A 22,551-nucleotide genomic window follows, 5' to 3' on the forward strand; every position below is an offset into this window, starting at 1 on the left:
CTGTAATCAATGTGGGAAGAGTTTTGTTTCATCTGGCGATCTGAAAGTACACCAGAGAACACACACAGGAGAGAAACCTTATAGCTGTGATCAATGTGGGAATAGTTTTACTCAGCAAAGCACCATGATATCACACCAGGGGACACACACAGGTGAGAAACCCTTTAGCTGTGATCAATGTGGGAATATTTTTACTAGGTCTAGCAGTCTGACTCGACACCAGAGAACACACACAGGCGAGAAATCTTATAGCTGTACTCAATGTGGGAATAGTTTTAATCATTCAACCAGCCTGATATCACACCGGAGAATACACACAGGAGAGAAACCCTATAGCTGTGATCAATGGGGGATTTTTTTTTTTACATCTAGCCATCTGAAGAGACACCAGAGAACGCACACAGGAGAGAAACCTTATTGCTGTACTCAATGTGGGAAATGTTTTGTTCAATCTGGCGATCTGACAGTACACCAGAGAACATACACAGGAGATAAGTATTTTAGTGATCAATGTGGGAAAAGTTTTACTCAGTCAAACAGGTACAACACAGAGAACACACACATGAGAGAAGCCTCTTAGCTGTGACCAGAGAGAATCTGATAAAAGATCTCAGATCAAATATCAGAAAATACATATATGAAGGAGTTGTTTCATGATATCAATGAAATAATGTCACAATGTAGAATGTTTTAACATTGTAGTAGGAGTATTTTAATGATGTCACAATGTAGAACCCTAAACGTTTGTCCCCTGTTCTATTGATTTCAACATGATATGAATATTAGCCTCAGGGGAAAAATCCAGGTTCTGAAATGGAAGAGTTACTATTTATGTGATTTAACAGAAAGTGACTAACAAAAAAAGAGCTGTGTTACACTTACCACATTGGTGCCCCACTTGAATCAAAATGCAACACTTCAAATGTAGCGAGCTGTTTTCTACAAGTTGTCCTCTAACCAGGGATGTTTACATTATTCCCAGATTCTGTGTGGTTTTTGAGCTGTTAGTTTTAACAGGATGTGCAACCTCATCTCGGCCCAATTGATTTGAACATGATATCGATGAGTGATGACAAATAAGTGTTGTGTTCCTTTGTTTAGCGACCCCTAAATTTAAATGCATCATTCCAATGTAGCTGAATGTCTTCTGCAGGTTGTCCTCTAACCAGTGAGATAAAATATATCTCCCATTTCCATGTGTTGTGTTAGTTTCAACATCACGTACAACCTGATTTCCCCCCTAATCGATATCAGTGATTTATTGCTACTTGTCAAAACAACAGTGTTTCTGGTGCTTGTGCAGTTTATAAGGAGCTTGTTTAAAAAAATACAAGTAATATGATTATTGTGGCAGATGTTTGTGTATATAGCACATTTTATGTTTAGGTTTTCAATATATCACAAACTGTCTCAAAACTGTGTTTTGCCATTGGCGATATCCCACCTAGCAAAATGTCATTGAAAAGACGTTGAAAATAAGACTATGCAACCAAATGTTTCGTATTTACATTTCATGTAACATTTAGTTATGATTATTATTGATGCAACCAACTGAAAATTGTTTTGTACCATTTTATTGACATTGTTTCCCTGCTTTTAGAATATCAGGATTAATTCTCAGATGTGCCAACCCAAATGTACTAGAGCATGACATTGGGGACTGGGCCCCGATCCAACAACATACCTATCTAGTGAACCCTGAAAAGAGAGAGAACCTCCACAGTGAGGTGGAAAGTTACTACAGATATTGCAGGAGTTAAGGACAACTTGGTTGCTGATTGTCTCAAGGGTTGGCAGTCAAAAAGTTTTGTGTTTTGCGTTTAGCCATTGTGTTGCCATGGTTCACAATTTATTTTGACTGCACGTTTTTCCATATTGGAGGTGAGTTTTGTTTGGGCTCGTTCCAAGGCGACGAGAGTTCTAGAAGCTATTGTGTTTTAGGAAGACGAGAGTTCTAGAAGCTAGTGAGTTTTAGGAAGATGAGAGTTCTAGAAGCTAGTGGGTTTTAGGAAGACGAGAGTTCTAGAAGCTAGTGGGTTTTAGGAAGACGAGAGTTCTAGAAGCTAGTGAGTTTTAGGAAGACGAGAGTTCTAGAAGCTAGTGAGTTTTAAGAAGACGAGAGTTCTAGAAGCAAGTGAGTTTTAGGATTCTATAGAAATTATATGATTGTATATTATTATTTAGAAATATGTTTTTTTTCTTCTTGTTTTTAATTGTTGACAGTCAGTAGACACCATGTGTATATTGTAGAAGACCTAGTCATTGTAGTTGATTATAATGTGAAATAGAAGTTGTTTTCTGTTGATGGTGAGCAAACTTGTCCAACAAAAATATAGGATATATTTGTTGTCATAAGGGGGAAGGTGTTACAGGCTTTGGTTTTTCCATTTATGTTTTGAGGTTGGACGCTAGCACGTATAGCTTGTTAGCACGTAGGGCTCGTTAGCACGTCTAGCTCTTTAGCACGTAGGGCTCGTTAGCACGTCTAGCCCGTTAACACGTCTAGCTCGTTAGCACGTCTAGCTCGTTAGCACGTAGGACGCACTGATTGGTCTCACCTCGTTAGTCAGTATGTGTTACACCTGTGCTGGCTTGTCCATCTCGTTAGTGGGAAGGTGTTTCACCTGAGCTGGTCCAGGTTCTATTTAAGAGTGTCTGGTCCAGTGCTCCAGTTGTCTTGATACATGTGGAGAGTCAACACCTTTAGTTGCTCCACCTTTTTGGTTTGCTTCCTGTCTTTAAGTTTGGTGTGGGTTTTTCTTTTGTTTGCCTCTTCTTGGGCAGATTTAGTGGGTCTCATGGTGGGTGTCTTTTAGGTCCCAGTTGTTGTTACTAGTCAACTTTCAGTGGACACCCCCATAGTGTCTTTCAGAGACCCTCCTAAAAAACAAGTTATATTGTGGGTTGGATATAGCATCATATTGTTGATATTTTAATCAATGGCGTTTCCTTACAATGCTCATTAGTCTTTCAGTTGTTATTCTTCTGTTTTTTATCCTCTTATGTTTGTGTACTAAATATTTTTAGTATGAAAAACAGTATCAATCCCACTTTTCCAGCCTGCTGAAGGCGTGGTGGAGTGGTAAACACCACCCCCGGCTCTACCAGGGGCTTGAGGTGGTCTCCCACAGCTCTGCTTATGTCATGTTCTGTGGCCTTGCTGTTCCATTTATTGACTGCCCCTGCAACACAGAAACACATTTAGTCATATTATATAAAACACTCAAAGTAATGGATATGGAGCATCTATGGCCTCAGTTACACCTGGCACCTAAATGTGACGTCTGTCATCTGACCACTCCAAGCTGCATTAGGTTCAGATCTACCAGGATGGGCCTTTGGCATAGTCTGGACGCAGTCAGGCCACTGATTATGCATAAGCAATGTAAAGAGATGGGGTGAATGAGGGGAAAAGTACATTTGACACAAATGACCTTCATAATATCAAAGAACAAATGTGTGCCTGAGGGGAAATTAACTTTCATACAGCCAAAAGGGGTGAGAAATTACACCAATATCAGTAGACAATTTGCACTAATGTAAATAAACATAGATGATGGAACATATTCCCTTTAGCTGACGTGATGAACCGCTAAGGGAACATAAATATTTACCATCTAAACCATGTGTGACCTCTCACCTCTCTGGCTGTAGAAGTGTTCTTCCTAACCAGTCCCTCAACAGCTCTCTGACTGAGCTCCACCCTCACTGGGTCTTCAGAGGAGAGGAAGGCTGAGGAGGGATGGAAAGATGAATGGATCTGTCAGTCAATAAAGTGTAGAGCTGCTGTCTATGCTGTCTGACAAAATCACTATTTTAGTAGTTCATTAAATTAAATAAGGCTTTATGACTGCTGAATACCAACTATCAATCACTTAGATCATGTATTTTCAGGTAGAGATACATCCTTGGGACGTCCCTAGCCTGTTGAAGTTGACATTTAAAATGGTTAAGGTTAGGGGTTAAGGTTAGGGTTTAGGGTAGTGTCATGACGTTGGCCTGTGGGTAAGGTTTATGACCCCCCTCCCATAAATACCTTTCTCCCTTCCCCTCTCTTACTGACCCTACTGAAGGACTGCTGTCCTGTTAAATATAGAGAGTCTGGGAACGTCAAACAAATGGGGAAAGGAACCATATTTTGGTAATAAAACCAGTTGGAAATATGCTTGATAACGTAATGAGTATGTATGTCAGGTTCGTTGTTATCTGGGACATTATGATTGATGACAGGACGACATAAACTGTACCTGAGAAAGTATACACCCTCTAGTTATCAGAGTCACATGGAATTGTTATGCAATTGAAATGTTTGATATTGAAATTGTTTGTTAGGAGATTAAATGTAATTTTAGCTTCCAAATGAGAGAATTGGGTTTTCATAAGGAAAGTGCCCTGCTCGATCAGTGGCCCAACCCTGTGAAGAGACCGGGGTTATAAACGATGAAACACCTCCTTCCCCCCTCTCCACTATATAAGCCTTTGATGAAAAGATAACCAGTAGTTCCAGTACGGGAGGTCTGCAGCCTCTACGTTAGAAGGACACACATGTAAAAGACAGAACTAAGCCAACCTCGGCGTGAGCTATGGTATGAACTAGTATGAACTTTGAGCTTATTCACTACAGAAGTGATACTTCCTAGCCGTTGAGTTAGCAGCTGCCGCTGCTAACGTGGGCTAGGAAAGGACGGACGACGGATCCAGTCTAACAACAAGACGAAGATACCACCACGTATCCAATTTACCACCATTGACATTCTTCCACTACAGGAAGATCTGTTGGCCAACCCGGCCAGCATCTACGACCAATCTACCGAAGCGCAGCTCAGAGTAAATATTTATTGCATTTTCCTTTTCCAAATGGGCGGTAATTTAGAATGCATAAGATAATGTATTTACGATAGCATAGCTGCTGTTTCTTTGTTCCTAAATCTTCCCGCTCTTTCATTCAAGCCCAACCCCCTTTTCCTTTGTGTAACCAGCTTTCATACAGGCTCCGTTCACCAGGACGTTTTCTGTATGACATCATTGTATTCTGTGTATTTGTAATTCTGTGTGATTAGTTAGGTATTTAGTAAATAAATAATTAAACCCAATTTTGTATTGCTGATTCAACTTGTTAGCCAGGGTTCGTGAAGATAACCAAGAATTTCCAACTTTCATGATGAGACTGAAAATAAGATAAGGGTTAATATTGACTGCTATCGATGTAAAATATTACTAAGTATTTTAAGAGCTTATTCGGAAGATAACAGCTCTATAAACGTTCTTCTGTGGTGCCCCGACTTTCTAGTTAATTACATTTACATGATTAGCTTAATCAGGTAATATTAATTACAGAGAAATCATTTTATAAGTTAGCATGTCATATCAATTAATCCGGCATAGCCAAAGACACGACAACTTCTAGTGACCGAGCTAGACCAGTTATTGTAAATGAATACATCTAGTGACCAAGCTAAACCAGTTATTGTAGATGAATACATCTAGTGACCAAGCTAGAGCGGTTATTGTAGATTAATACATCTAGTGACCAAGCTAGACCAGTTATTGTAGATTAATACATCTAGTGACCAAGCTAGACCAGTTATTGTAAATGAATACATCTAGTGACCAAGCTAGACCAGTTATTGTAAATGAATACATCTAGTGACCAAGCTAGACCAGTTATTGTAAATGAATACATCTAGTGACCAAGCTAGACCACTTATTGTAAATGAATACATCTAGTGACCAAGCTAGACCAGTTATTGTAGATTAATACATCTAGTGACCAAGCTAGACCAGTTATTGTAAATGAATACATCTAGTGACCAAGCTAGACCAGTTATTGTAAATGAATACATCTATTGACCAAGCTAGACCAGTTATTGTAAATGAATACATGTAGTGACCAAGCTAGACCAGTTATTGTAAATGAATACATCTATTGACCAAGCTAGACCAGTTATTGTAAATGAATACATCTTGTGACCAAGTTATTGTAAATGAATAATTCTAGTGACCAAGCTAGACCAGTTATTGTACATGAATACATCTAGTGACCAAGCTAGACCAGTTATTGTAAATGAATACATCTATTGGCCAAGCTAGACCAGTTATTGTAAATTAATACATCTAGTGACCAAGCTAGACCAGTTATTGTAAATGAATACATCTAGTGACCAAGCTAGACCAGTTATTGTAAATGAATGCATCTAGTGACCAAGCTAGACCAGTTATTGTAAATGAATACATCTAGTGACCAAGCTAGACCAGGTATTGTAAATGAATACATCTAGTGACCAAGCTAGACCAGTTATTGTAGATGAATACATCTAGTGACAAAGCTAGACCAGTTATTGTAAATGAATACTTCTAGTGACCAAGCTAAACCAGTTATTGTAAATGAATACATCTAGTGACCAAGCTTGACCAGTTATTGTAAATGAATACTTTGTCATGACGTTGGCCTGTGGGTAAGGTTTATGACCCCCCCATAAATACCTTTCTCCCTTCCCCTCTCTCTCTGACCCTACTGAAGGACTTGAATAGCCTGTGTTAAATATAGAGAGTCTGGGAACATCAAACAAATGGGGAAAAGGAACCATCTTTTGATAATAAAACCAGTTGGAAATATGCTTGATAACGTAATGAGTATGTATGTCAGTTCATTGTTATCTGAGACATTATGATTGATGACAGGACGACATAAACTGTACCTGAGAAAGTATACACCCTCTAGTTATCAGAGTCACATGGAATTGTTATGCAATTGAAATGTTTGATATTGAAATTGTTTGTTAGGAGATTAAATGTAATTTTAGCTTCCAAATGAGAGAATTGGGTTTTCATAAGGAAAGTGCCCTGCCCGATCAGTGGCCCAACCCTTTGTAGAGACATGGGGTTATAAACGATGAAACACCTCCTCCCCACTATATAAGCCTTTGACGAAAAGATAACCAGTGTGTTCCAGTACGGGAGGTCTGCAGCCTGCATCAGAAGGACACACATGTTAACTAAACCATATCAAGGACAGAACTAAGCCAACCTCGGTGTGAGCTTTGATGGCGAATGGTATGAACTTTGAGCTTATTCACTACAGAAGTGATACTTCCTAGCCGTTGAGTTAGCCGCTGCTAACGTGGGCTAGGAAAGGACGGACGACGGATCCAGTCTAACAACCAGACGAAGATACCACCACGTACCCAATTTACCACCATTGACATTCTTCCACTACAGGAAGATCTGTTGGCCAACCCGGCCAGCATCTACGACCAATCTACCGAAGCGCAGCTCAGAGTAAATATTTATTGCATTTTCCTTTTCCAAATGGGCGGTAATTTAGAATGCATAAGATAATGTATTTACGATAGCATAGCTGCTGTTTCTGTGTTCCTAAATCTTCCCGCTCTTTCATTCAAGCCCAACCCCCTTTTCTTTTGTGTAACCAGCTTTCATACAGGTTCCGTTCACCAGGGGTGAATTCTGTATGACATTGTATTCTGTGTATTTGTAATTCTGTGTGATTAGTTAGGTATTTAGTAAATAAATAATTAAACCCAATTTTGTATTGCTGATTCAACTTGTTAGCCAGGGTTCGTGAAGATAACCAAGAATTTATAACTTTCATGATGAGACTGAAAATAAGATAAGATTGACTGCTATCGATGTAAAATATTACTAAGTATTTTAAGAGTTTATTCAGAAGATAACAGCTCTATAAACGTTCTTCTGTGGTGCCCCGACTTTCTAGTTAATTACATTTACATGATTAGCTTAATCAGGTAATATTAATTACAGAGAAATAATTTTATAAGTTAGCATGTCATATCACTTCATCCGACATAGCCAAAGACACGACACTACTATATAGGACTCTCAATCAAAGGCAAAGAGACAACACCTGCCTTCAATTGATGGTCCCAACCCCAATTAACTAACATAGAAACAGATTCACTAGACAGAACATAGAAATACATGAATGTGACACAGTGCCCAAAAAACCCCGGAATACATAAATAAAATGCCCTACAACAAACACACCACCCCGAACCACATAAAACAAATACCCTCTGCCACGTCCTGACCAAACTACAATAACAATTAACCCTTATACTGGCCAGGACGTGACATCAAAAAAATTGAGAACCTTTCATAATGTTGCCAAACAAAGACTCAACAAACTTACCTGAGACTCCCTGTCTCTGCCAGTCTGTCCCTGCATATCTGTCCCCAACTCTGCTGTCTGTGTGCCATCTGTTGCCTGCTCTGCCTAATGACATCATTGTGAAACATTTCCATTAGAATTTCATTTCTTTCTTATGAACATTTTATCAACTAGTCTTTGAGATATTAGGCTACTAGGGTTCTTACTATGCGTTTGGTGTATTGAAAAATACTCTGATGTCTGTCTTTTATTTTTCTGCCATTTTTCTACCTGGCTGGCTGGCTACACACACACACAGTGTGTAGGTTATTTACAGTAGGAGATGGGCTTCTATCATCTTCTATCATTCTATTTGGGCTTCGATCTAAAAGGTAGCTAGCAAATGTGAAACGGATTAAAATGACAAGAGTTGACAGCTGTATGAGTTCACCATTTACACAACATATGCTGCAACCTCTTGTAATTTTAATAGTTTGTTTCATATTGGCTGGCTTCCAACAATAGCTGAATTTGCAAAGCTAGCGAGCACCAATTCCGTTTCAGTGGTGTTTGCTATAATCTTTGCTACCCGGGTTAAATAAAGGTGAAATAAAAGAAATAAATAAAAGTTCCCTTGCGACAATTTAGCTTTTGCAACGAGACCATTAAATATATTTAAGACAACGGTAGAAGAGTGTAGTTCTGTTCAGTTTGGACTTCAGTTTATCGCTAACCTTATCACAGGGACTTTGAAGCACTAACTTACATCTGCGTGCTGATCTTGGAATACATTGACGATAGCAAAGATTCCATCTTTGACGACGCCACATAAATGGAATAGGTACTAGCTAGCTTAATAGTTCATATTTGCGCTAGCTCTGCATATTCAGCTAGTGTGTGTGTGTGTGTGCGCGATTAACTGGATGAACCTCACGGCAGTTACGTGCAAACTAAGGAACTGGCAGTGGATCAAACCATTGTGAGGCAAAGGGCGGGGGGGTCGCAATCTTTTGAAACTTAAAAATGCGCTATTAAGTGTCTATAATCAGCACAATTGCTTTCATTGCGTATTATTAATATTATTTAAATTACATAGTTATGTTTCAGTGATATATTGGGGGGGACAAATCATATTTTTCCCAGGATGGGGGGGTCGTGTCCCCCCCGTCACCCCCGGGATTTCCGCCCCTGCATACAGTATAACATATGATCATTCAACAAGTCTCAAGCTACCTTAACTTCTCCTTTTGATACCTAGAAACATCTACATTAAATGAATTAGTGAAAAGTGAGTTAACATTCTAATGTGAATGATGATGATTTCTAATATTGTGTCTGGTTTCATCCATCAGATATCTGTGATCTCAAACTGGACCCAAACACAGTAAACAGACAACTCTCTCTGTCTGAGGAGAACAGAAAGGTGACATGTAGGAGAGAGAAGCAGCCGTATCCTGATCACCCAGAGAGATTTGAGGACTGTAGACAGGTGCTGTGTAGAGAGGGTCTGACTGGGCGCTGTTACTGGGAGGTAGAGTGGAGTGGGAGAGGGGCTGATATAGGAGTGACATATCAAGGAATCAACAGGAAAGGATGGGAAAATGACTGTTGTCTTGGATACAATGACAAGTCCTGGAGTCTGATCTGCTCTGACTACATTTACACTGCCTGTCACAATAATAATCCCACTACTATAGACGTCCCCTCCTCCAGCTCCCACAGAGTAGGAGTGTATCTGGACTGGCCAGCCGGCACTCTGTCCTTCTATAGAGCCTCCTCTGACACACTGACCCACCTGATCACATTCACCTCCACATTCACTGAGCCCCTCTATCCAGGGCTTAGGGTTCATGATGTTGACTCCTCAGTGTCCCTGTAACTAATAACCTGACACACAAACACACACACTGGACACACACACACACACACACACTGGACACACACACACACACACACACACACACACACACACACACACACACTGGACACACACACACACAGTGGACACACATACACACACACACACACACGCACTGAGACACACACACACACACACACACACACACACACACACACACACACACACACACACACACACACACACACACACACACACACTGGACACGCACACAATGAACACACACACACTGGACACACAGACACACTGGACACACACACACAGACTGGACACACACATACACACTGGACACACACACACACACACACACACTGAACACACACACACTGGACACGCACACACTGGACACACACACACTGGACACACACACACACACATTGGTCACACACACACGCACATAATGGACACACACACACACACACACACACACACACACACTGGACACACACACGACACACACACACATTGTACACACACACACACACACACACACACACATACACACACACACACACACACACACACACACACACACACAGACACTCACTGGAAACACATACACACACTGACACACACACACACACACTGGAAACACACACACTGGAAACACATTCACACATACTGGACACTCACTTATAGACACACACACACACTGGACACACAGTTATACACTCACACACACACACACTGGACACACACATATACTGAGACACACACACACAAACATACTAGACCCACACACACTCGTCTTCCTATAATTGTTCGGACCTTGACACAGGACCTTTATGAGCCTTTTGGTTCCTTTTCTGATCTTTTACCACTTTGGATTTTTTATGATATATTTTATTAATTGTGTTTGTACCACAGGAGGTTGGTGGGACTTTAATTTGGGAGGACAGGCTTGTAATGGCTGGAGGGGAATAAGTGGAATGGTATCAAACACGTGATTTCCATGTGTTCCATTTCATTCACTCTGTTCCAGACAATATTATGAGCCGTCCTCCCCTCAGCAGCCTCCTCTGGTATGTACTGTCCTATATGTGAGAGAGCTCCAACAAGGAATTACAATGTATGTATTACTTTTAATACCTGCAAATGGCAAATAAACTACTGGAACTCCTTATGAATGTCTGCAGCCGACTAGGCTGTTGGCGTCTGACAAGAGGTGAAAATATTACAGGAATATTCTGCAAATGTTGATGAAGTCGTCACTCAATCCACCCAAAACAACATGCAGTCTTTCCACAAGACTCCCATGAAGTTATAGTGTGACGTTATGAGTTGACGTTAAAGTAACATTCTCAGAACATACTGCACTTGTTTTATACTGTTTTAGATGTATCCTCTGTTTAAACATTTAAACTCTTACAATAACACCGTTAAAATACCAATGTGATCATTTGTTGTACGTCATTTATGTTGAATAACAAATTGTATAATTATATGTGGACATACGCTCCATAGTTATACAAGTATACAAGGATATATTGTACTTTTCATAATAAAACATACTTGAAACAAGAAAAACCATGTTAATTGTGAAAACAATTTCATTATAGATTTTAAATTGCCTCTGCCAGTCGTAGGTTGATGTTTGTCATGAATCTTGACCTGGAGGCAGAACTGTGCGGTTTCCTCTAGATATGCCAGCTGCAAAGTCAAAATTGGCTGTGGAAAATGTTGTTTTATGGTCTTAATTTAACGGAAGGATTAGCAGTGTGGTTAGGGTTAAGGTTAGGATTAAAATCTGATTTTCTTACTTTGTGCCTGTTCCAGCTTGTGACCACTTTGCTGAACTGCCTCCAGGGCAGGATTCATGACAATAAATGCCAACCTGCCTCCCAGTCATCCCCTCCTTATCTTTACAAGGCTGCAGAACCTGCAAGCTAGTGATGTGGGGGTTCTCTCATAACCCTCAGTCCCCAGGTGGGTAGATGGCAGGTTGAATAAAGAGAAGCTAGTGATGTGGGGGTTCTCTCATAACCCTCGGTCCCCAGGTGGGTAGATGGCAGGTTGAATAAAGAGAAGCTAGTGATGTGGGGGTTCTCTCATAACCCTCGGTCCCCAGGTGGGTAGATGGCAGGTTGAATAAAGAGAAGCTAGTGATGTGGGGGTTCTCTCATAACCCTCGGTCCCCAGGTGGGTAGATGGCAGGTTGAATAAAGAGAAGCTAGTGATGTGGGGGTTCTCTCATAACCCTCGGTCCCCAGGTGGGTAGATGGCAGGTTGAATAAAGAGAAGCTAGTGTTGTGGGGGTTCTCTCATAACCCTCGGTCCCCAGGTGGGAAGATGGCAGGTTGAATAAAGAGAAGCTAGTGATGTGGGGGTTCTCTCATAACCCTCGGTCCCCAGGTGGGTAGATGGCAGGTTGAATAAAGAGAAGCTAGTGATGTGGGGGTTCTCTCATAACCCTCGGTCCCCAGGTGGGTAGATGGCAGGTTGAATAAAGAGAAGCTAGTGATGTGGGGGTTCTCTCATAACCCTCGGTCCCCAGGTGGGTAGATGGCAGGTTGAATAAAGAGAAGCTAGTGATGTGGGGGTTCTCTCATAACCCTCGGTCCCCAGGTGGGGAGATGGCAGGTTGAATAAAGAGAAGCTAGTGATGTGGGGGTTCTCTCATAACCCTCAGTCCCCAGGTGGGTAGATGGCAGGTTGTATAAAGAGAAGCTAGTGATGTGGGGGTTCTCTCGTAACCCTCAGTCCCCAGGTGGGTAGATGGCAGGTTGTATAAAGAGAAGCTAGTGATGTGGGGGTTCTCTCGTAACCCTCAGTCCCCAGGTGGGTAGATGGCAGGTTGAATAAAGAGAAGCTAGTGATGTGGGGGTTCTCTCGTAACCCTCAGTCCCCAGGTGGGTAGATGGCAGGTTGAATAAAGAGAAGCTAGTGATGTGGGGGTTCTCTCGTAACCCTCAGTCCCCAGGTGGGTAGATGGCAGGTTGAATAAAGAGAAGCTAGTGATGTGGGGGTTCTCTCGTAACCCTCAGTCCCCAGGTGGGTAGATGGCAGGTTGAATAAAGAGAAGCTAGTGATGTGGGGGTTCTCTCATAACCCTCAGTCCCCAGGTGGGTAGATGGCAGGTTGAATAAAGAGAAGCTAGTGATGTGGGGGTTCTCTCGTAACCCTCAGTTCCCAGGTGGTAGATGGCAGGTTGAATAAAGAGAAGCTAGTGACGTGGGGGTTCTCTCGTAACCCTCAGTCCCCAGGTGGGTAGATGGCAGGTTGAATAAAGAGAAGCTGGTGATGTGGGGGTTCTCTCATAACCCTCAGTCCCCAGGTGGGTAGATGGCAGGTTGAATAAAGAGAAGCTGGTGATGTGGGGGTTCTCTCATAACCCTCAGTCCCCAGGTGGGTAGATGGCAGGTTGTATAAAGAGAAGCTAGTGATGTGGGGGTTCTCTCATAACCCTCAGTCCCCAGGTGGGTAGATGGCAGGTTGAATAAAGAGAAGCTAGTGATGTGGGGGTTCTCTCATAACCCTCAGTCCCCAGGTGGGTAGATGGCAGGTTGAATAAAGAGAAGCTAGTGATGTGGGGGTTCTCTCATAACCCTCAGTCCCCAGGTGGGTAGATGGTAGGTTGAATAAAGAGAAGCTAGTGATGTGGGGGTTCTCTCATAACCCTCAGTCCCCAGGTGGATAGATGGCAGGTTGAATAAAGAGAAGCTAGTGATGTGGGGGTTCTCTCATAACCCTCAGTCCCCAGGTGGGTAGATGGCAGGTTGAATAAAGAGAAGCTAGTGATGTGGGGGTTCTCTCATAACCCTCAGTCCCCAGGTGGGTAGATGGCAGGTTGAATAAAGAGAAGCTAGTGATGTGGGGGTTCTCTCATAACCCTCAGTCCCCAGGTGGGTAGATGGCAGGTTGTATAAAGAGAAGCTAGTGATGTGGGGGTTCTCTCATAACCCTCAGTCCCCAGGTGGGTAGATGGCAGGTTGAATAAAGAGAAGCTAGTGATGTGGGGGTTCTCTCATAACCCTCAGTCCCCAGGTGGGTAGATGGCAGGTTGAATAAAGAGAAGCTAGTGATGTGGGGGTTCTCTCATAACCCTCAGTCCCCAGGTGGGGAGATGGCAGGTTGAATAAAGAGAAGCTAGTGATGTGGGGGTTCTCTTATAACCCTCAGTCCTCAGGTGGGTAGATGGCAGGTTGAATAAAGAGAAGCTAGTGATGTGGGGGTTCTCTCATAACCCTCAGTCCCCAGGTGGGTAGATGGCAGGTTGAATAAAGAGAAGCTAGTGATGTGGGGGTTCTCTCATAACCCTCAGTCCCCAGGTGGGTAGATGGCAGGTTGAATAAAGAGAAGCTAGTGATGTGGGGGTTCTCTCATAACCCTCAGTCCCCAGGTGGGTAGATGGCAGGTTGAATAAAGAGAAGCTAGTGATGTGGGGGTTCTCTCATAACCCTCAGTCCCCAGGTGGGTAGATGGCAGGTTGAATAAAGAGAAGCTAGTGATGTGGGGGTTCTCTCATAACCCTCAGTCCCCAGGTGGGTAGATGGCAGGTTGAATAAAGAGAAGCTAGTGATGTGGGGGTTCTCTCATAACCCTCAGTCCCCAGGTGGGTAGATGGTAAGTTGAATAAAGATAAAGTTAGTTCAGTTTGATCTTATTAAAGACAACTGTATCATTTTTTTATTCATTTTGACATATTGTTTGGGACCAGTTTTTTTGCTCTGTTTGAAGGCTGTCAGCTTCTTCTCAAGAGGAGAATCACTTAGCCTTTCAACTAATTTTCAAATGATAGGATGCCTATTTAAAAACACTTTTTCAACATTTCAAGATAGCAGTTAGTTCAGTTTGATCTTATTAAAGACAGCTTTATCATTTTTTTATTCATTTTGACATATTGTTTGGGACCACTTTTTTTGCTCTGTTTGAAGGCTGTCAGCTTCTTCTCAGGAGGAGAATCACTTAGCCTTTCAACTAATTTTGTGTTAGTTGGACTAATTTTGGGTTAGTTCTCTCAAGAAGAACTAACCAATCTCAACATGACAGAAAGTAAGACAGGGAAACCAATCTCAACATGACAGAAAGTAAGACAGGAGAACCTATTTCAACATGACGGAGAGTAAGTAACACTGTTCAGTAACACCTCCTAACTCTAACCTGTCTGTCTGTCTGTCTAGTAACACCTCCTAACCTGTCTGTCTGTCTGTCTGTACAGTAACACCTCCTAACTCTAACCTGTCTGTCTGTCTAGTAACACCTCCTAACTCTAACCTGTCTGTCTGTCTGTCTGTCTGTCTGTCTGTCTGTCTAGTGACACCTTTTTAAATTATATGAACAAAAAATAGGCAAGATGCAGTAGATGGTATACAGTACAGTATATACATATGAGATGAGTAATGTAGGGTATGTAAACATTATGTAAAGTGGCATTGTTTAAAGCGACTAGTGATACAATTTTACATCCAATTTTTTATTATTAAAGTGGCTAGAGATTTGAGTCAGTATGTTGGCAGCCACTCAATGTTAGTGATGGCTGTTTAACCCTTTCACGCTTGAGTTCCAAATATCTCTATCGGTCGCCCCAGCGTGAGTTCCTAATATCTCTATCGGTCGCCCCAGCGTGAGTTCCTAATATCTCTATCGGTCGCCCCAGCGTGAGTTCCTAATATCTCTATCGGTCGCCCCAGCGTGAGTTCCTAATATCTCTATCGGTCGCCCCCAGCGTGAGTTCCTAATATCTCTATCGGTCGCCCCAGCGTGAGTTCCTAATATCTCTATCGGTCGCCCCCAGCGTGAGTTCCTAATATCTCTATCGGTCGCCCCAGCGTGAGTTCCTAATATCTCTATCGGTCGCCCCAGCGTGAGGTCCTAATATCTCTATCGGTCGCCCCAGCGTGAGTTCCTAATATCTCTATCGGTCGCCCCAGCGTGAGTTCCTAATATCTCTATCGGTCGCCCCAGCGTGAGTTCCTAATATCTCTATCGGTCGCCCCAGCGTGAGTTCCTAATATCTCTATCGGTCGCCCCAGCATGAGTTCCTAATATCTCTATCGGTCGCCCAGCGTGAGTTCCTAATATCTCTATCGGTCGCCCCAGCGTGAGTTCCTAATATCTCTATCGGTCGCCCCAGCGTGAGTTCCTAATATCTCTACCGGTCGCCCCAGCGTGAGTTCCTGATATCTCTATCGGTCACCCCAGCGTGAGTTCCTGATATCTCTATCGGTCGCCCCAGCGTGAGTTCCTGATATCTCTACCGGTCGCCCCAGCGTGAGTTCCTAATATCTCTATCGATCGCCCCAGCGTGAGTTCCTAATATCTCTATCGGTCGCCCCAGCGTGAGTTCCTAATATCTCTATCGGTCGCCCCAGCGTGAGTTCCTAATATCTCTATCGGTCGCCCCAGCGTGAGTTCCTAATTTCTCTATCGGTCGCCCCAGCGTGAGTTCCTAATATCTCTATCGGTCGCCCCAGCGTGAGTTCCTAATATCTCTATCGGTCGCCCCAGCGTGAGTTCCTAATATCTCTATCGGTCGCCCCAGCGTGAGTTCCTAATATCTCTATCGGTCGCCCCAGCGTGAGTTCCTAATATCTCTATCGGTCGCCCCCAGCGTGAGTTCCTAATATCTCTATCGGTCGCCCCAGCGTGAGTTCCTAATATCTCTATCGGTCGCCCCAGCGTGAGTTCCTAATATCTCTATCGGTCGCCCCAGCGTGAGTTCCTAATATCTCTATCGGTCGCCCCAGCGTGAGTTCCTAATATCTCTATCGGTCGCCCCAGCGTGAGTTCCTAATATCTCTATCGGTCGCCCCAGCGTGAGGTCCTAATATCTCTTTCGGTCGCCCCAGCGTGAGTTCCTAATATCTCTATCGGTCGCCCCAGCGTGAGTTTTTTATACTCGTGATGTTAGAATGTTCTCTCCATTCCAGAATGTGATTGTTACGTAACAGTGCATTTAAGCCGCGCTGCCCTCAAACCAAAGCACGCAGACTGTTTTTATTTATAGGCTGTTTTCAAACTTCAATTTCAAATGATTTTCTAACAAGTTTTTATTTTCTAAGAACAGTTTGAATTGAGGTGTGTTCTGCCTCCTCATTCATTCACATAAAAAGAGTATTTTTTTTACTTTTGCGGACAATTGAATTTTTGGGACATTTCTGACCGGGACAAAATTCCCCAAGCACTTTCCAATTGTTTGTGCAGTTCAAATCTGCAGATATTTGCTCATCTCCGGTCAGAACAGGATCTGCACACGTGTTCACATTTTCCATCTGTTGCCCTCATTGTTTTCCTTACTAATAATAACTTTGGAAATGTGTGCGTTTCTGTCAAAGTAAGTGCATTATTACGTTGTAATAGTTTCTGTATGTCGTTTCTATTGTAGCATAATAGATTTGTGTATATTCTTTATAACCGCGGACACGTGAGGTAACGTTACTCATTTTATAACCTTTATGGTGTTATATTCAATCGTGCTTAGGTAGCTAGCTACATTTTTCTATCAGCTCTGTAAAACAATGCTAATTGCGTCAGAGAAGTATTATCTTGTGTTTTATTTTGAAGCTACATGGCCTTATGTACATGGCCTGGCATGATGACTCCTTGCTGTCCCCAGTCCACCTGGCCATGCTGCTGCTCCAGTTTCAACTGTTCTGCCTGCGGCTACGGAACCCTGACCTGTTCACCGGACGTGCTTGTTGCACCCTCGACAATTACTATGATTATTATTATTTGACCATGCTGTTCATTTACGAACATTTTAACATCTTGACCATGTTCTGTTATAATATCCACCCGGCACAGCCAGAAGAGGACTGGCCACCCCTCATAGCCTGGTTCCTCTCTAGGTTTCTTCCTAGGTTTTTGGCCTTTCTCAGGAGTTTTTCCTAGGGAGTTTTTCCCAGCCACCGTGCTTCTTTCACATGCATTGCTTGCTGTTTGGGGTTTTAGGCTGGGTTTCTGTACAGCACTTTGAGATTTCAGCTGATGTACGAAGGGCTATATAAATAAATTTGATTTGATTTGATTTGATTTATGACTCCCTAGTGGCGCAGCGGTCAAAGGCATTGCACATCAGTGCTAGAGACGTCACTACAGACTCCCTGGTTCAAATCCAGGCTGTATCACAACTGGCTGTGATTGGGAGTCCCATAGGGCAGCGCACATTTGGCCCAGCGTTGTCCGAGTTTGGCCGTTGTAGGCCATCATAGGTAAATAATAATTTGTTGTTAAATGACTTGCCTAGTTAAATAAAATAAAACATATGACCATGGTTTGTTTATTTGGTCTATTCAGCATGGCTCTGTTCTGCCCTGCCTTGCCCCCTTGTGGAGCTCAAAAGTTACTTTCTTACTGTTAGAACTCAAATCTGGGATTTTGTCAATGCAATAAACTATTTTTATGTTATTTGTAATATTGTTTTATTGCTATATCCTTATATTGTATTCTAATGAATAATTACTCTTTATTCTGTACTTTCAGAAACCACAAACAGTATTTGCCAATATCATAACTGGAACTGGACATCTTTCCAGCTGAAGATTGAGGACAGCTTTTGTATGCTAAGGTTCTCTCCTTAACAGTTTTACTGGATGGAAACACAGCAAGAAAACACACAGGCCAATATGTAATAGTCCTCTATTTTATTGAAGTATTGGTAGTTGGTTCAACAACAACTTGTTTTACTAGAGGACAAAAAAATGTAATATGCATAACCCATATTTAATATTCATGCAGTGACTGAACAACAACTGCATTTCCACCCCCACCTCTAAAGGCATAGTATCATGGCAGGTCACCTGTCAAGTCACCTGTCAGGTCAGTCAGTCACTTATTGCTGCAGATGTGCTCAATAATGCTTGAGCATGTGATACTCCTCAAAGCATGGTGAAATACATAGAGGTGTATCACAAGCTAAACACATGTATTTTGTCATCTTCCTCTGCTTACTTCTCCTGGCGCCAGACAGGCAGACTTTGCAGTGCCTCCATGTGCGACTACCTTGAGCAGCAGTTTGAGGGACTTTGCAGGGAAAATGCCATGCAGTGAGGCGTAGGGGATTGTCTACAGCAGGGCGACCCCCCAGTGGAGGGGCGCCGAAGGGTGTGGTGCTCCTCCAACAGCTCTCTCATGAGGTTCTCTCTGTATTTTTGGTAGGTAATTACTTTACCTATGAGGGAGTGGGGAGGATGAGGAAAGTTAGAGGATGATGAGGCAGTGGGTAGGTTGGTGAGATATTGTCACTGTAATTGCATAATGGATTTGTATGTGAACTGTACATCCAATTACAAAAATACCTTGTTCAGTAATCATCTCACCTGTTAGTTGGCGGTGAACTATGCTGCCGTTGAGGACAGCAGTGTCGATCAGCTGGGAAAATATCTTTTTATACCACTTGGTCGTTTTCCGAGTGCATTCCACAAAGCTGTTTATCATGTCCGCCTTATCCACGGCCCCCATTTTGAGGTTATAGTCTAGCACACAATCTGGTTTGATCTTTCTCTCTCCCGTCAGGTGGTCCACCTTCCCTGTGGCCGACATGGTTGCTGTATGGACAGTGGAGAGGACATGGACGTCTCGTTTGTCATGCCACTTTACTGCCAGCTGTTGACCGTTCTCCTGGAACTCCACCTCCCCTCTCTGCATCTTCCTGCATCCGAATGCCGGCATCCCCTTCCTGTTCGACCTGACTGTGCCACAGGCCCCTGTGTTGTTGGAGAGCAGATGCTGGAAGAGTGTGGGACTGCTGTACCAATTGTCCACGTACAAAGTGTGTCCCTTGCCGAGATGAGGAGCCAGCATGGTCATCACCACGGACCCGGACACCCCAAGCCCCTCATAATGTTGGATGTCAGTGGTGGACCCTGTGTAAACTATAATATCCTGGACAAATCCTGTCTTCACGTCGCACATGACAAAGAACTTGACCCCAAACCTGTGCCTTTTGGAGGGAATATATTGACGGAACGCCAGCCTACTATAACATCAGGGACTCATCAATGCATAGGTCCTTGTATGGCACAAAGACCCGACCAAATGCTGATGTCAGGCTGATAAGAACAATTCTTATTTTGTATAACGGGTCACTTAGGATGGCAGTAGCATTGTTGACGAAATGCAGGCATTTTATTGAGTGATAAGACTGAGTTGCACTCCAGACTGGGACTCATCAAAACAAACAGCAGGGCCAGGAGGGGTGAAATGACTGGCGGCCTTCCAGCTACAACAGAACTCCTGTACTTTATCCACTGTCGGTCTGCCTCCATCACCACCAGCATCTTCAAAGGGACCTGGTACTTGGTCAGTGGACAAGGGAACCTCAGATCCAGGGTTCTCAATGGCTACAAGGTTGGAGGGGGGGGGCAGCTCCTCACTGTCAGAATCTGATTCCTGACTGGGGGGGTGGGGGGCGGCTCCTCACTGTCAGAATCTGATTCCTGACTGGGGGGGGGGGCAGCTCCTCACTGTCAGAATCTGATTCCTGACTGGGGGGGGGGGGGGCGGCTCCTCACTGTCAGAATCTGATTCCTGACTGGGGGGGGGGGGGGGAAGCTCCTCACTGTCAGAATCTGATTCCTGACTGGGGGGGGGGGGGAAGCTCCTCACTGTCAGAATCTGATTCCTGACTGGGGGGGGGGGGGGAAGCTCCTCACTGTCAGAATCTGATTCCTGACTGGGGGGGGGGGGAAGCTCCTCACTGTCAGAATCTGATTCCTGACTGGGGGGGGGGGGGGGGGGGGGAAGCTCCTCACTGTCAGAATCTGATTCCTGACTTTCAGACTCAGACTCATTGTCAGAATTTTAAAAAAATCTCCAGAACTTCCACATTTGTGAGTTGTCTCCTTTTGAAAGACATTGCTAATGCTACAGCTTAGCTCACTAGCTACATACATAAACAACAACACTGAATGGCTCAGAGGGAGATGCATGTTTTCAATTCTGGGTGACAAATCATGCATTCCGATTCTTGCATAGATTGTAATGGGCACATATTATGTGTGTAAAATACTTATTTGAAGGTTATACTGATTATGAGAAAACATATCAATGGTTCTGAATGACAACCAATATACATCAACACCAGACATCATGATTCATGGAAATGTACATTGTATTTTATCAAAATACGAAAACCTTAAATCTCTTCAAATTCAAATCAGTCAGAAAATAAGGATTGTACATAAAACAGAGCAGAATAAATCATCACATCTGGGGACCATCACCACCAGCATGACTAGTATCTATGTGGACCCTACTACAGTTTAACCAGCTCAGCTATAGACTACACCAGCATGACTAGTATCTATGTGGACCCTACTACAGTTTAACCAGCTCAGCTATAGACTACACCAGCAGGACTAGTATCTATGTGGACCCTACTACAGTTTAACCAGCTCAGCTATAGACTACACCAGCGTGACTAGTATCTATGTGGACCCTACTACAGTTTAACCAGCTCAGCTATAGACTACACCAGCGTGACTAGTATCTATGTGGACCCTACTACAGGTTAACCAGCTCAGCTATAGACTACACCAGCATGACTAGTATCTATGTGGACCCTACTACAGTTTAACCAGCTCAGCTATAGACTACACCAGCATGACTAGTATCTATGTGGACCCTACTACAGTTTAACCAGCTCAGCTATAGACTACACCAGCGTGACTAGTATCTATGTGGACCCTACTACAGTTTAACCAGCTCAGCTATAGACTACACCAGCGTGACTAGTATCTATGTGGACCCTACTACAGTTTAACCAGCTCAGCTATAGACTACACCAGCGTGACTAGTATCTATGTGGACCCTACTACAGTTTAACCAGCTCAGCTATAGACTACACCAGCGTGACTAGTATCTATGTGGACCCTACTACAGTTTAACCAGCTCAGCTATAGACTACACCAGCGTGACTAGTATCTATGTGGACCCTACTACAGTTTAACCATCTCAGCTATAGACTACACCAGCGTGACTAGTATCTATGTGGACCCTACTACAGTTTAACCAGCTCAGCTATAGACTACACCAGCGTGACTAGTATCTATGTGGACCCTACTACAGTTTAACCAGCTCAGCTATAGACTACACCAGCGTGACTAGTATCTATGTGGATTATTCATTTTGACATATTGTTTGGGACCACTTTTTTTGCTCTGTTTGAAGGCTGTCAGCTTCTTCTCAGGAGGAGAATCACTTAGCCTTTCAACAAATTTTCAAATGATAGGATGCCTATTTAAAAACACTTTTTCAACATTTCAAGATAGCAGTTAGTTCAGTTTGATCTTATTAAAGACAGCTGTATCATTTTTTTATTCATTTTGACATATTGTTTGGGACCACTTTTTTTGCTCTGTTTCAAGACTGTCAGCTTCTTGTCAGGAGGAGAATCACTTAGCCTTTCAACTAATTTTCAAATGATAGGATGCCTATTTTAAAACACTTTCTCTACATTTCAATATAGCAGTTAGTTAATTTTGAGCATATCAAAGACAGCTGCAACTTTATTTTATTAATTTTCACAATGTTTTTTTTTTCTCTGTCATTGAACCATGTTGAGCCGTGT

General features: G+C 42.9%; 1 protein-coding gene and 1 long non-coding RNA gene across 2 annotated transcripts in view; both read right to left on the reverse strand.

Moving 5' to 3' along the window:
- The window catches only part of LOC115149588 (zinc finger protein 271-like), a gene marked incomplete at both ends in the record, with an annotated part of 53,768 nt that overhangs the window by 27,124 nt on the left and 4,093 nt on the right, over nucleotides 1–22,551 (reverse strand). The gene's annotated exons all lie outside the window — the stretch shown is intronic.
- LOC115149699 (uncharacterized) lies at nucleotides 18,611–19,354 on the reverse strand. The gene is made up of 2 exons (XR_003866952.1): nucleotides 19,301–19,354; nucleotides 18,611–19,152 (listed from the first exon to the last, which is right to left on the reverse strand). It is a non-coding gene; the product is annotated as an uncharacterized LOC115149699 (long non-coding RNA).

The sequence above is a fragment of the Salmo trutta genome, chromosome 15 (assembly GCF_901001165.1).
Source record: "Salmo trutta chromosome 15, fSalTru1.1, whole genome shotgun sequence".
NCBI lineage: Eukaryota > Metazoa > Chordata > Actinopteri > Salmoniformes > Salmonidae > Salmo > Salmo trutta.